This window comes from Haemorhous mexicanus, chromosome 1, assembly GCF_027477595.1.
Source record: "Haemorhous mexicanus isolate bHaeMex1 chromosome 1, bHaeMex1.pri, whole genome shotgun sequence".
Classification (NCBI taxonomy): Eukaryota; Metazoa; Chordata; class Aves; order Passeriformes; family Fringillidae; genus Haemorhous; species Haemorhous mexicanus.
Genome location: NC_082341.1, coordinates 85,631,652 through 85,645,465, shown reverse-complemented (window position 1 = coordinate 85,645,465; position 13,814 = coordinate 85,631,652).

The following is a 13,814-nucleotide window of genomic DNA, read 5'->3' as shown; positions in this document are numbered from 1 at the left end:
AACTTTCAGGTCATAAAGTTGTAACTCATTGAAAATGTGCACTCTGCATAAAACACTCTATTGGCCTGATAAAAGTTGGATCAGAAAACTTTTCAATAGTACTTCCAGAAAGCAATTATTTACCCCTGTAGCCCTTGTATTTGAGTGGTCTATCAGAATTTGGGTGGAAAAGCACCATCTGCACAAAACACATCTTTACTTAAAAATTCCAGGGGGGTGGAGGGATTGGTGGTTCTTCTGGCAGGTAGAAAAACAGAATGTTGGGAATATTTCACTTTTATTTTTTTGGACACAATCCTTTCCTGTTTCCTCCTTGTTAATCCATAGAAGCCATCAAATGCGTTCTACTCTGGCTTCTGCATGCTGTGTCTCCATGTGATGTCTCCATATTGCACTACAGCATGAGTTAATTACTACGTTAGCATGATGAAATTCATTCATCAGCACATAGAGGCAGAGTACTTCCTTTTGACTTTGATATTCCTCAAGTGTTTTTCTATCTGGACATGCATGTTAAAGTGCTTAGAATTCTGTATCCTGCATGCACTAACTTACTTTTTTCACTAAGTTTAAGGGGACTGCAGATGCCTATTTCCTGCTTGGCTAGAGGAGGCCATACTAACATTGAAACTGACTCCCACTATGATCATTAAAAGTCACAGACAATAATTCTACACAAACCTGCTTAAAAACCCAAACAAACAAACCATAAAAATCAAAACCAAAACCCCACCTTGCTTTATTGTATATATTGCATTTGGAACAGACAAGAAAACGGCATTAAAAAAAAGCAACAAGGTAAGAAGATCTCAGTAAGCTTGCCCTGTGGCAAGGCAGTGCTGCCAGCATATTTGTCCAAACTGCCCACCTCTGTGGCAGATGCAAAATGATACCTGTGAAATCTGGCCCTTGGCATTAGCAGTGGGTACTTGGGCTATGAGAACATCACCAGTACAAAATCAGTCTGGGCCAGAAGTGGGTCTGTGGTACAGATTTTAATTACTTGCCTGATAGGTTTGTGCTTCTTTTCATTAGTTGCAGAACAGCAGACATGATCAGACATCTGATCCCACATTAAGCATTCTAGCATGAAGTTCACCAGGCAAAACAGCTTATATGCATTTGGGCCTGTAAGTAAATTCCTATGAGACTCATTTTTTACAACATGTGGCTGCAGGACTTTCATCCTGATACAAAGAACCCTTAAATTAGGATTCCTTAAACACTAAATTGTTGCTTCAGTCTGGACCTGCAAAACCAGATGAGAAAAACATCACCAGATGAGCCACTTCCCTTCAAGCTGAACTTTTGGTCTTTGTTATTGCTAATTTAGTAATGCTTTAATCTGGTTTGTCAATGTCTAGTCTGTAGATTGCTTTGTGTCTCAGACATTGTTTTTCTGACATCTTGGAAACTTCAGTAACAATGTCAGCAGATGGAGAGAAAAGATACCTTCCTCTGAAATATCCATGCTGCCTTCATTTGGGTTGCTTCTGCATCCTAAATCTTAAGTTTTCCCTCCTTAACTTGAAGCACAATTTAATTAGTATTTGAAAATCCAACATAGCCACAAGTATGTCCAAGGCCTATATGATTCTCATTAAATATTGTGATTAGGCACATGTGAGACTTGAAAATGAATTTGTCTGTGTAACACACATTGTAAACCCTTAGCTCAAAGACAATTCTGCTCTAATTGCTCGTCATTTTGCACAGAGAGCAGCAGATGTTTTAGCAAGAAACACAGGTTCACACAGGACACTAAGCTGTGATTAACAGGATCTTACAACACTTGTTAGTTGTCCAGGTTTGTTATGCTTTTCTATAATCAGGTGTTTTCCATCCCTTGGCTGCAAGATTCTGGTGCCACAACTTGGGAATAGAAAGGTCCAATTACAAACAGCTGCTGGCCCTGAGTAAAAATACAGCCTGGCTTTTTGGGCCCTGAATCTCAGCTTGGCTGTGCTCAGAGGTACAACTCCTCGGAGCTCAGAAGAGAGACAGGGAGGGAAGTGGAAGGGAGAAAAGACTTTGGGAGTACTGTCCAAGGGCTGGTTGGGGTGTGACTAGGAACACAGAGGAGACAGCGTTGGGATGCCCTGAGTGCTGCACACCACTCCCTATGAGTCAGTTTCCCCTCTTCTTCCCCGAACTTGTGAAGACGCTTCAACATGGAGACTCCCATCATATCTGCCCTTTGAAACACATTCTCCAGAGGGGTTCAGACTGGCATCTCCCATCACCAAGGAGAGAAACAGCAGTGGAATTGGTGTTCTCTACAACTGGCCCATTCTCAAAACAGTCTGTCCAACTGCCATTAGAAGAAAGGAAGGTGAGAGTTTGGTAGTGTGTTTCTGCCAAGAACGATGGTGATTAAAGCAAATGGCTAAGCACAGTCCTGAAAGTGTACAATATCATTGCTCCACAAAGAACCCTAGGCACATCCTATTTTTAAATAATTTAATTATTTAGACCTTTTCATTATTCTATTTCTTTCATAATACTTCTCTTTGCTACTGAATTTGTGCATGATAAAAATGTGCTCTGTGTCACTCTCACCAACTCTTAGTTTTCAAAAGGTTGCTGTAGCACTCTCAGAATCAAAAACAAATACAGAAACAAGCCAAGCTGTGAGGATTAGAGCTTCCTGAAAAGTAACTCCACAACACATCTAGTTATGAAAGAATGTAAATTGGTGATTATAGAATTGGTGGATAGAAGACTTATTTGGGAGTTTTTTTCACTAGATAGTAAGATTTGTGAAAACAGCTGGCTGAACAAGAGTGAAAGTGATTGAAGGCTCACAAAGTTTGCCTCAAAATACTTAAGATCAATTGCTGTAACAAGCATTTGGCCTGCTCTAGAAAACAGTGCTTCAGAGAAGTGCATGTACCTGGAAAGGGATTGCATCCTCTCTCCCTAAAAGGGTAAGAGAGCAGAATTCCAATGACAGCAGAAAAGGAGACTTGGGATACAGTACAAATGGAAGACCAAACATGAAGGTCAGAGGAACAATCAAATATATAATAAAACAGTTCAGTGAGATAGTATAATAGATTTAGATAAACATAGGCAGCTGAGCAGAAACAAAACAATTATGATATTTTTTGATACACAGGTCACCTGAAGTACGCAGAGGACCAGTTCAGGAAAACCAGAAGTATTTCTTCATAAACTGCTCATATAATTTCTTGTATTGTCAACCACAAAATGTAACACGTGGCAAAAGTTCACATGGCTTCACAAAGGGCTTCTGTCACATCATGACAGAGAAAATTCAGCTGATGGATAATAACTACAAAAACCTTTTTCTCTGAAAGTCCATTGGTCATATGTCACCAAGTACCAAGAGCAGTCTTCAGGGGAAGAATCATTATTTGACAGCACATATATAAGTACATCTTCCCTCCATGTCCACTACTAAGAAAAGGGCTAGAGATACTTTTATCTGATCCAGTAATGTGCCCACATGAGGGCTGGCTCATACAGAAGGTACCAACTGAAGGTAGCATTTAAGACCTGAAGAATGACCAAAAAAACCTGCTCTACAGTCACCTGGAGGCTCCCTTTGACTGAACTAAGGCTGCCCTTAGTGATACAGCCATGTAAGTATTAAATTTGCTTCCTACCACCCCACCCCAGGAAGTGATGTCTGCAACAGCTTTCCTGTCCTCTTGTACCTTCCCCTGCTCCAGCCTGCCACTGGCAGCGTTTGCTGCAGGTGGGGGGCTGCCACAGCAGAACTGAGTCCATCAGGGCTCTGAAGTTGTTCAAGAATAGGGTCTGGCATCATTCAGCCTTAAAACGGGGTCGTATTTGACAGGGACTGTGCTTTTGAGGTGTCCTCTAAAATAAGCAATAAACAGAATAAGTGCTACTCCTTTCAAGTCAGAAATGAGTATGTAAATGGGTATCCCTGGGCATTTTTGTTCAGTGGTGCACAGGGATGCGTTGTGAAGGGTTCTCGTAGGTAAAACACAGGTTTTCCTTACACCATTGACATCTGGGGAACAGAAATCACCTGCTCAAGCCAGGTGATTTTTCTTAGTGAAAGCTATTGTGAAGCCAGAGGGAGAGCGCTGTGCTGGGGTGGGCAGACCAGGAGTGGGGGACACATTGGGAGCTGCCGAGGCTTTCCCAAGCCGCCCACTGCTGTTCAGGCAGGGAGAGAATGGAAAGAGTAAATCACAGAATTTTTAGGGCTGGAAGGGATTTGTGGAGATCATCCAGTCCAACGCCCCTGCCGTGGCACGGTCACCTAGATCAGATTACACAGGAACGTGTACAGGTGGGTTTTGACTGTCTCCAGACACAGAGACTCCACGACCTCTCTGGGCAGCCTTTTCCACCCTCAATGTAAAGAAGTTCTTCTTTATGTTGAGGTGGAACTTGTGTTTTAGTTTATGGCCATTGCTCCTTGTCCTGACTCTGGGCACCCATGAAGGGTCTGGCCTTAACACCTGCCTATGAGGCATTTCGGTGCACTGATGAGATCAAATGCTGGTCCCAGCCCGGTTCCATCCCTCCCTGGAGGATCCTGCTGTCTCCCAGCAGCAGGCGTCAGAGGTGCCTGGGCTCTGTCCTGCCCCAGTGAGGGGCTCACCCGGGCTGGCCCCGGGCAGCTGCTGCCCTGAGAGGGGCCCGGAGGGGCTGCGGACTCACTCTGACAAACACGAGCTGGGGACAATGGAATCCCATTTTGCTGATTTCTAGTCTCCGATTCTGACAAGTCTAAATCCTGGAGCAAGTCGCATCAGCGCGGGCAGCTGACATCCAGCCCGGGCTGTGCGGCCGCCGGAGCTGCAGCTGGAGCAGGCCGCACTGGCGGGGCCGCAGGGCCGCAGGGCCGCGGGCACGGCGGGCTCCCGTGCCCTGCCCCGGGCCGGCAGAGGGCGTGCAGTGTGGGCCTGCCCTACACGAGCTTGCGGGGTTCTCCCCTGGCTGGGGCTCCTTTGTTTTATGGCGGCAGCCTTGGCCTCGTCTCCTGTGAAACCGCTGTAAAACAACACCAAGCCCGGCCAGGGTGCCTCCGGCGGGGCGACTGCTGCAAATGGCAGCGCTGGCGCACGGCTGCCACCGGCACCTGCCCCGTCCCCGCCAAGAGCAGCGTGTCCTGGTTTGGGGACGTGAGGGTTTGGCGCTCCCGGCAGTGCCCCTGAGGCACCGGCAGGCGGGAGCCGCCGGGCGGGTGCTGCCGCGGGAGCTCTGGCTCTGGGGTTCCCCGAACTGTCCCACTCGGTGGCTCGTGTGCCTCGCCAGCCATCTCTGTGGCGCCGACATCCTCGTCGGCAGAACCCCGGCAGAGGCAGGGTGTGCCGGGGCTGCTGGCTCGCTCCATCCCCCGTCTCCTTGGATTTTTCACCCAAGGCTCTGTGAATAAGTGAGAAATCTCACGTCCCTCCTATCGCAATGGCTCCGAATTGCGGCTGGATGAGCCCACAGGTTTTCTGGTTTCCCCGTGATGAGAAAGAGCGGCTGATAAAGCTGACACAGGGGCACGCCTGGTTAATGGGTAACCAAGGAGTGCGGGGTGAAGCTGCGATAGTTGCTGGAAAAGCCGTAGAAATTTATTGAGATTAAAATTCCGTAGCCCGTTCTGGTGATCTCTTCTTCACTGGGGGACTTTGAACTACAGGGAACTAACTGTAGGGAACTAAAAGCAGTACTTGTTTCCAAGATACCTGGAAAAGGAGTGAAATCCCCGAAAAGGTAAGGATTAATTCGGTAATTTCTGAAAGTGAAGCTGTCTCTGCACTTTTCACCAAATAAATTGATCCAACAAACCCACATAATTTGTAAGGTATTAAACTAGTCAGTGTTTAGAAGTGCAGCATAATATGCTAAATGTAAATATTTTAATTGACATGTGCTTAAGCCAGTTTTGGTGAAAAGTCAGGAGTTCATGAAGTATTTTGAAATCAAAGCTTTGCAATTCACAACATTTTTGAGAGAACCTCTTAACTGCTGCTAAAAGTTGAGTTGACAGCACTGCTGCTTAAGGGAAGCAGACTGGAGGGATGGCAGTACTAAATGGTGGTGTACTCGGCAGTCTTGGAGCTGGATACTAGCTGACAAGGAAATTTTATTAATCTTTTTGAATTTTGTCAAAAAAAAATTCTTACTTGTTTGAAAATTTTGTGCTCCTAGTCCTTGAGCTTGGTTTTGTTGTAAAACCTGTCACACGAGGTGTATTCTCTTGTAGAGATCCTGTTGATGGCTCATGACTGGTGTGATCTTTGGATGTCGACACTCCAATTTTATTTGGGGCTAGATGTGAAACAGCAAAAATTATTACAGCATTGCTGGGAATTGAAGAGTAAGAAGATGCTGAAATTGGGAAAGGAAAGGTGAAATAAAGTGACAATCACTATTTACATTACAAAAATTTACTGCTTATGCCAATGGTAAATAAAAGGGAAAAAGAAGATACTGTAATGAAAGGTCAATGAAAACCAGGTGTGCAGAATACCTGTGATACATGCTGAAAGGTTTCCTTGGGTGAGTGATGCCTCAAGGCAGAGCATCCTGGAATTTTGATGTTCAAAATGTGCATTCCCCACCAGCAACACAAAGTGAGGAAACTGGAATTTCTTGCTAAAATTGCTAAAGGTTGTTTAAAGTTGTAAGAGTTCCTTTGATTGGTCAATTGATACACATCAGAGGGAAATTTCTGCATTGCTTTAGCATATATTTTGTACTCTGTTCTTTCTATTATGCTGTGTCCAGTTCTGGGCCCCTCAGTTTAGGAAGGATGTTGAGGTGCTTGAATGTGTCCAGAGGGCAACAAGGCTGGCGAAGGGCCTGGAACACGAGCCCTTTGAAGAATGGCTGAGGGAGCTGGGGTTGTTTAGCCTGGAGGAAAGGAGCCTCAGGGGAGACCTTATCACTCTCTACAACTTCCTGAGAAGAGTTTGTAGCCAGGTGGGGGTTGGTCTCTTCTCACAGGCGACTGCTGACAGAACGAGAGGTCACAGTCTTAAGCTGTGCTTGGGGAAGGTTAGGTTAGACATCAGGAAAAAAATTCTTCACTGAAAGAGTGATTGGGCACCGGAATCGTGCCCAGTGAGGTGGTGGAGTCACTATCCCTTGATGTGTTAAAAAAAAGACTGGATGTGGAGCTCAGTGCCATGGTTTAGTTGATGAGGAGCTGTTAGGTCGTAGGTTGGACTTGATGATCTCAAAGGTCTTTTCTAACTTAGTTCAGTCTGTGATTCTGTGAAGAACTGTTTATCTCATTCTTTTGAGTCATGAAAAAGGTATATTTTTTTAATCACAAATAATATATTGTGTAATCAGAAAAAATTATTAGTATTTCATTATTTCTTAGTGAAAAAAACAGTATTTCATTATTTCTTAGTGGAAAAAAAGAAGTTCAACCTATACAACAAACACAATTTATTCCAGTTTTGGATTATATCCTAATCCAAATTTACTTCCAGTTTTGGATTATATCCTAATCCAAATCCTGTTACTCACCTCAACTCTCTGTTGCCTCTGCATGTCCACAATCCTCCAGTCTTCTGTCTCTCCATTAAGCCAGTTCATGCTGATCATATTCTTTTCTCCTAGCAGTGATGTTTTTCCTGCAGAAAATTGTGAAATGAAACAGCTGTTTTGTTGTACATTTTTCACCTCTCTTGAATCTGTGCGGTTTATATGGCTATCTATTCAAAACCAAATGAATAAATGTGAGAAAAAATACTATGGCAAACAGTCATTTCTTGGAAAATACATTGGGATTTTAGTTTTAGGCCCTTTGTCAGAGAGCTGGCAAGAGCATTGTATGCTTAAAAGGGTGCTCTTACAGTTTGCTATTAAATAATACTGTATCATTCCCCCCTTTCTCCCCCCACTCTCCTCTTGTTTCGAAAGGAATATTGGTTTTAAAATTCGGGGCAAGTTTGCTAAGCTTTGTGAAGGTGTAAATAGAAATTAGTTTTATCTTTCCTGGTTGTATGTTTTCAGAGGAATTGGGTGGTTTACATGGAGTCAAATGTAGTTTAATGTTATTATTCTAATATTACATCAGACATATTACTTTATTCCCAAAATTGTTTTTTACAGCTTCAGAGGCAGACAGATTCTGTCCCTTAAAAGTTAATGACTGATGCAAGGATTAATGGCAGCACATGATTTTTTTTTCATATTTTCTCCTTCAGTGAAGTGCTGTGCTGTGAGTCTCAGTGTAGGAACATGGGATGACTTGAAGGCAAAGATGTGACTCCAGTACTGTGTCACCCATCAAAACAGCCTCTGTAGAGGATGTATCTCTCCATCTGTTAGGTACAGTCTATCTTTGCAAGGCTGGATATGAAGCAGAGAGGTTAGGAAGGTTTTGTTTTGAACAAAAAGTGGAAAGGTTTCAGTCACTGAAAAGAGTATAAGGAGGGAGGACATGGGACTCATCTGATCTTAACACTGGAGGCAATTGAAGCCATAGTAACAGCAACTGTGCATTCCAGAAGAAGCTGGAATGTGTATAACCCTAAGTCAGGGTTATTATTAGCATTTCAGAATTTCAAGCCAGTCGTGCCAAACTTGGGTTTGTGACATTCCTTATGCTTCAGATTTTTAATTTTTCTTTTTTTTTTTTTTTTTAATATACCAAGTACCATCTACTGTCTGATTGCTAGGGCAACGTCAAGCACTGGTGTCAGCAATACTGGCATATAATTTGGAGTTCACTTTACAAAAAGGAAGGGAATAATCGCTTCCTGCTCAGTAGACAGGATATAAGTAGCAGACTAAAATTGGTGCAAAAAGAGATCCTAGAAAAAAAATGCATTAGATGTATTGTTTAGGAAGGCTGTAAATTCAGCATCAGAGTAATACTGCTGCTGAGTCGCTTATAACACCTCCTTGTGTTTTGGCCTCACTTGCACTCAGTTATGCTATTGACAAACTGTTTCATTTAAATGAATAAACCTCACAGCTTTTAGGTTTTCTTTTTTCTGATACATGACAGCGCAGGTACAGTTAACGTGACATAACAAGAGGGAAGCATCATTACTGTGACTAGTCATGCAAAAAAGCGAGATGGGAAATTACAGATATAGTACATATGGTGCCTTCTGCTTTTAAAAACAATCTGAGCTCAGAGAAGTAGAAAGGATCCAGCTAATCGTAGAACCAGCTCTATGAATTTCAAGGCAGATATACATTTCCAGACACTTGGGACAAGCTGAAGACTGCTGAAATGTCAGCACACTGGGAGAATGGCTGGCAGACACCTTTTCATCTCGGACAATACCGTAAAGGAAATGGCCTTTCAGTGTGGCAGATATTGTGCCTCTCTGTGCTGCTTCTTTAAAGGGAGGGAGAGAGAATGAATGCAATGGATTTCAGAGGAGGTGTCATTTCTTTAACGGCATCCTGTGGATGCATTATCTTGTAGAGACCTTTTTCTTTGTCTCTTCGTCTGATTAGCACATGTCTTTGTGCAGTTTTAAAATGCTTGGACAGTTTTCCCTTAAGAAATACATGTGCCTTCAAGCAGTTTTAAATTGCTCTTGATATGTTTGCTATCCTTATACATTTGCAAACCCATCAGAATCTTGCTGAGTTCTTGACTGTAGTTCTTCCTGTGGTAATTATATTTTCTTCAGTTTTAACCACACATGATGTGAAAAAGTGTTTCCTTCAGTCTGTTTTTAATGTGCTGTCTTTAATTTCCCAGAATTGTCCCTCTTGGGCTTTTAGAATTTGAAAAACAGAAAGAAGTTCTTTGTCTTCTCCCTGTACTCTTTTTTTCTCTTAGCCTTTCCTTGGTTTCTCTCATGTTGTTCTGTTTTTCAGAGCTAACCAGGCCCACTCATTTGAATTTTCCCCTGAGGACAGCAGAGGTGTCTTTGAAGAGAAATCTTCTCTTATGCTCCAGGAGGGCACTGAAGTCTTTTTGAAAGTGAAAATCTGAGAGAATATTGAATGTTTGAGAAATGTTCCAACAATTGATCAAAAGTCACTAGAATATTTTTCCTCTAATTCTCCAGCTTGTTCTTAGTGGATCCAAACTTCTTGCTATTCTTGATCATGCTACTTATTAAACAGAGGTTTTCATCCAACAGTGCCACCAACATTGGTTAGACTAAGCTTGACCCTTAAGACTTCTTAACGCTCTCTGTATCCTGTGTTGCTTCAGATTATTTGTACTGAGCTTCCTGCAACTCTGTAGTGACTATTCAAGATGTGACATTCCTAGCTCTTCTCCCCAGTTCCTATGGCTGCATCTTTAATAGGAAAAAAGAAGAAGGGGTCGGGGGATAGATAATGGGATGGTGGAATGATCCCCTTTCACTGCAAGTTTTTGTATCACAAATGTGAAGGCCCCAGGTATTGTGGCTTTCATATATTTTAGGCAGCTGAAGTAGAGGACTCTGTGACCTCCAGCTGTGGTTAAGATGGGACACAGAAGGAATGGACCAGAAAGAATACTTGCTGTAGTGGTGGGTAGTGAGAGGTCTGAGATGGGAGATGATGGGTAAGCTGTATTCTAATAAAAGACAAAGATGTGAGAGAATCTGTGGGAGACAAAGAGGAATATAATGTGTACCTCTCTTATGAAGACAGGCTGAGGAAGCTGGTTCTGTTTAGTCTTGAGAGGAGACCTCATTAATGTCTATAAATATCTAAAAGGAAGGTGTCAAGAGGATGGATCCAGGTTCTTTTCAGTGGCACCCAGGAATAGGACAAGAGGTAATGAGCAGAAACTGATGCACAGGAAGTTCCACCGGACTATGAAGAAGCACTTTCTTGTGCAGGTGACTGAGCACTGGAACAGGCTGCCTAGAGAAGTTGTGGAGTCTCCCTCACTGGAGATATTCACTAACCATCTGGACACAATGCTGTGCCATGACCCTGCTTGAGCCGGAAGGTTTCACCAGATGACCACTGTGGTCCCTTCAACCTGACCCATTCTGTGATTCTGTGGTCTGTTGCCCAGGATTATTGACACATACTGAAGATGTCCCATAAGATGATCATATTTTCTGCCCAGGTATAAAAGATCAGCTAATTTTATGGTTTTTGCTTTTCAAGTGGAAACACGCAGGAAACAAAAGAATTCATTTTAGAAAAGAAAGGAATTATGGCTAGAGAGTATATCTTTGAAGCATTTCTAAAGAAAAGTAGAAACTAGGAAGGTGTTAGATGTCTTCATATTAAATAGTAAAAATTTAATAATTAAAAGCAACTTAGTGATGATCTTTATCTATGAGGGAAATTCCTTCATATCGGTAAGTTTCCAAAATAATGTATAAATAAAATTTAATATCACATTGTAGAATCAGAGGAAATACTTGATTGTGAGAACTTGAAAACCTCTGTATGACTATTTAACACTATTGTTACTAAGGACCAATGATAAACTAGCATATGAAGTCAAACTTCATAACAAATGGAGATACAGAACTATAATTGCTTAGAAATAGAAGTCCAGAGATCAAATACACTTTTTGGTATTCATTCACCTTAATTAACCAATTCAACTGATTCATTCAAACTAACCTTTTGATCAATAGAAAGCATTTTTTAAGCTTTGTAAACAATAACAGCATAAGCCTTGAGGAATGTCCACACTCAAACAAAAAGCATTTTGCACCCCAGCTAAAGCACCACCACAGGCATCCCTGGGCAGTGACCCACCTGCATCGGGGCCCTGGCCTGAGCCAGCAGGAAAAACGAGCAGCTTCTGACTGGATGCACACCTTACACATACTGCTGTGATTTTCCTTTTTAATTGTTTTTTTTTAGCATTTTAATCTTCTTTCTTATGGTATATTTTTCTGTTTCTTCACTATTCTTTTCTTTCCAAGGAAATTTATATTTAATGTTGGCATCTTTCCCTAGAATAATCCTTTTTATCATCAGCTATATTTTATTAAATTATTTAACCGTATGTTCCTTGTTTGTTGAGGCTAATTACAACAGCCTTTACTCAGGTGGCTATAGAGGTACATGCTTATATATTTTAAGTTTCTCTTACAAGATCTTTTCAGACCCTCAGAAGTCCTTCATTTGCTGGTTGCTAACATGACAGGTGCCTCCCATGCTCTCTCTCCTGTTTTCTGTTGCCTTGCATATGCCAGGATTTTTTTCTTGGCACTGCTTACGGAGGCAAAGACTTGTCTCCTGGTTTGCCTGCCCTGCCAGCTCTTAAATGGGCCCATATTGTACCATTCTTCTTAGGTACCTGGGGACCAGGTACAAAGATGTTGATTCCTGAGCAAGTATTTGCAGGACCACATCCTGAGGCCTGCCACACCTGCCAGGATAGGGGCCTATTGTTCTGCTAGGCTGCTGAAAATGGCATTTCTTATAATGAAAAGTTTATATTCAAAAGGTAAAACCCAGAGCCTTGTAAATGTGTTTTGTGCTAATGAAAGATAAGGCACAAAAATTAGAATGCATTATTGTGATTGTATGTAAGTGTGAGGATTCTCTGTAGCTGCATCAGCAGCTCAGCTAGTTATAAGGCTGATCTCAAGAATATCTGCCCACGGCACACAACTGTTGTGTGAATTCATGCCCTGGGTTGTTCTTACGCCTACCTCTGCCTCCTCCTTTTCAAGGTTATTGATACAAATTTCTATTGTACATCCTGATGAGTATGTTCCTGCCTTTGGGTGATTTCCATTCTAGCTAGAGCCAAAAATCTGAGATGCAAACATATTTTTTGTCTAATTTTCCTTTTTCTAAAAAAAAAAAAAAAATTTTTTTTTTTCTATTGCAGTAATTTGTTACCATGTTGAGTGCTGTTCTGTTCAGCCCAGTAATTACTTAATTGCATACCAGTCCTTAAATGACTTTAAGATTGAGTGGTGAACTACTCATTTGCTACTGCTGTGGCTTTCTCACGTTTCCTTTCAAGGTTAAAAAGAAAATAAGACAAAAAATGTCAGTCTTCTTTGCTACAGTTTTTGCTTTATTTTGAAGGTTCCTTTGGACAGTGTTTTTTTAATATTTCAAGAGCAGATTTCTTATGTCTTTGAATATATATTTCTTAAAAATATATTGCACCCTTTTGGAGCAATTTTTGACCTAATACATCTTTGTGAATAGTCATTTTAAAAGCACATAAATTTGTCAAAATTTCGTAGCTGGCAGAAGGAGTGAAATATTAAAGGTGGTATAGATAAGCCAGTGTTACTAATATTACAAAATAAAAAATGTTATTACAGAGCAATAATACTACATGTTAGTGCCTTCTTATTCATCCTGTAGTGACTGTTAAAAAAACACCTTTTGGTTACCATTTTATTTAGAAAATCATCCCTAATTTGAATGTTTCATTGATTTTGAAACTTAAAAAATGATCTTGATGTTATGCAGGTTCTTTGGTGGACCTATAGACCTGTTTATGCTGTTTTATTGGGAAAGGCATATTGACATATCTTTAATTTATCTTGCTTGTTTTGAGGGTCAACTTCCATCACAAGAACAAGGCTATGGAGGCTATTTGCTGCAAATTGCATTCAAGTATTTACTTATAATGTATGTATGTTCAGTACACAAATTACAAAAAAAAAGTTGTGCAAAGAAAGGTGTTTGCTATTGTGAAGTTCTGAATGTTATTACATCATATTTTTACAACATAATTACAATACAAAGATTATCACATCTAGTACAGCTGACCTTGCTGCCAGGTTTTGATTTGTCATTTTTTGTGGTTTCTACTGCTCAGCACAACTTCATGTTAGAATTGAATCCAATACTTGTTTATATTTGTTTTCAGGAGAGGATTAGGGTTTTTTTTGAAAAAATGTAGTTCATACAGACAACTCATAGTTCCTTTAGCAACAGAAGACTCTAATAGGTAG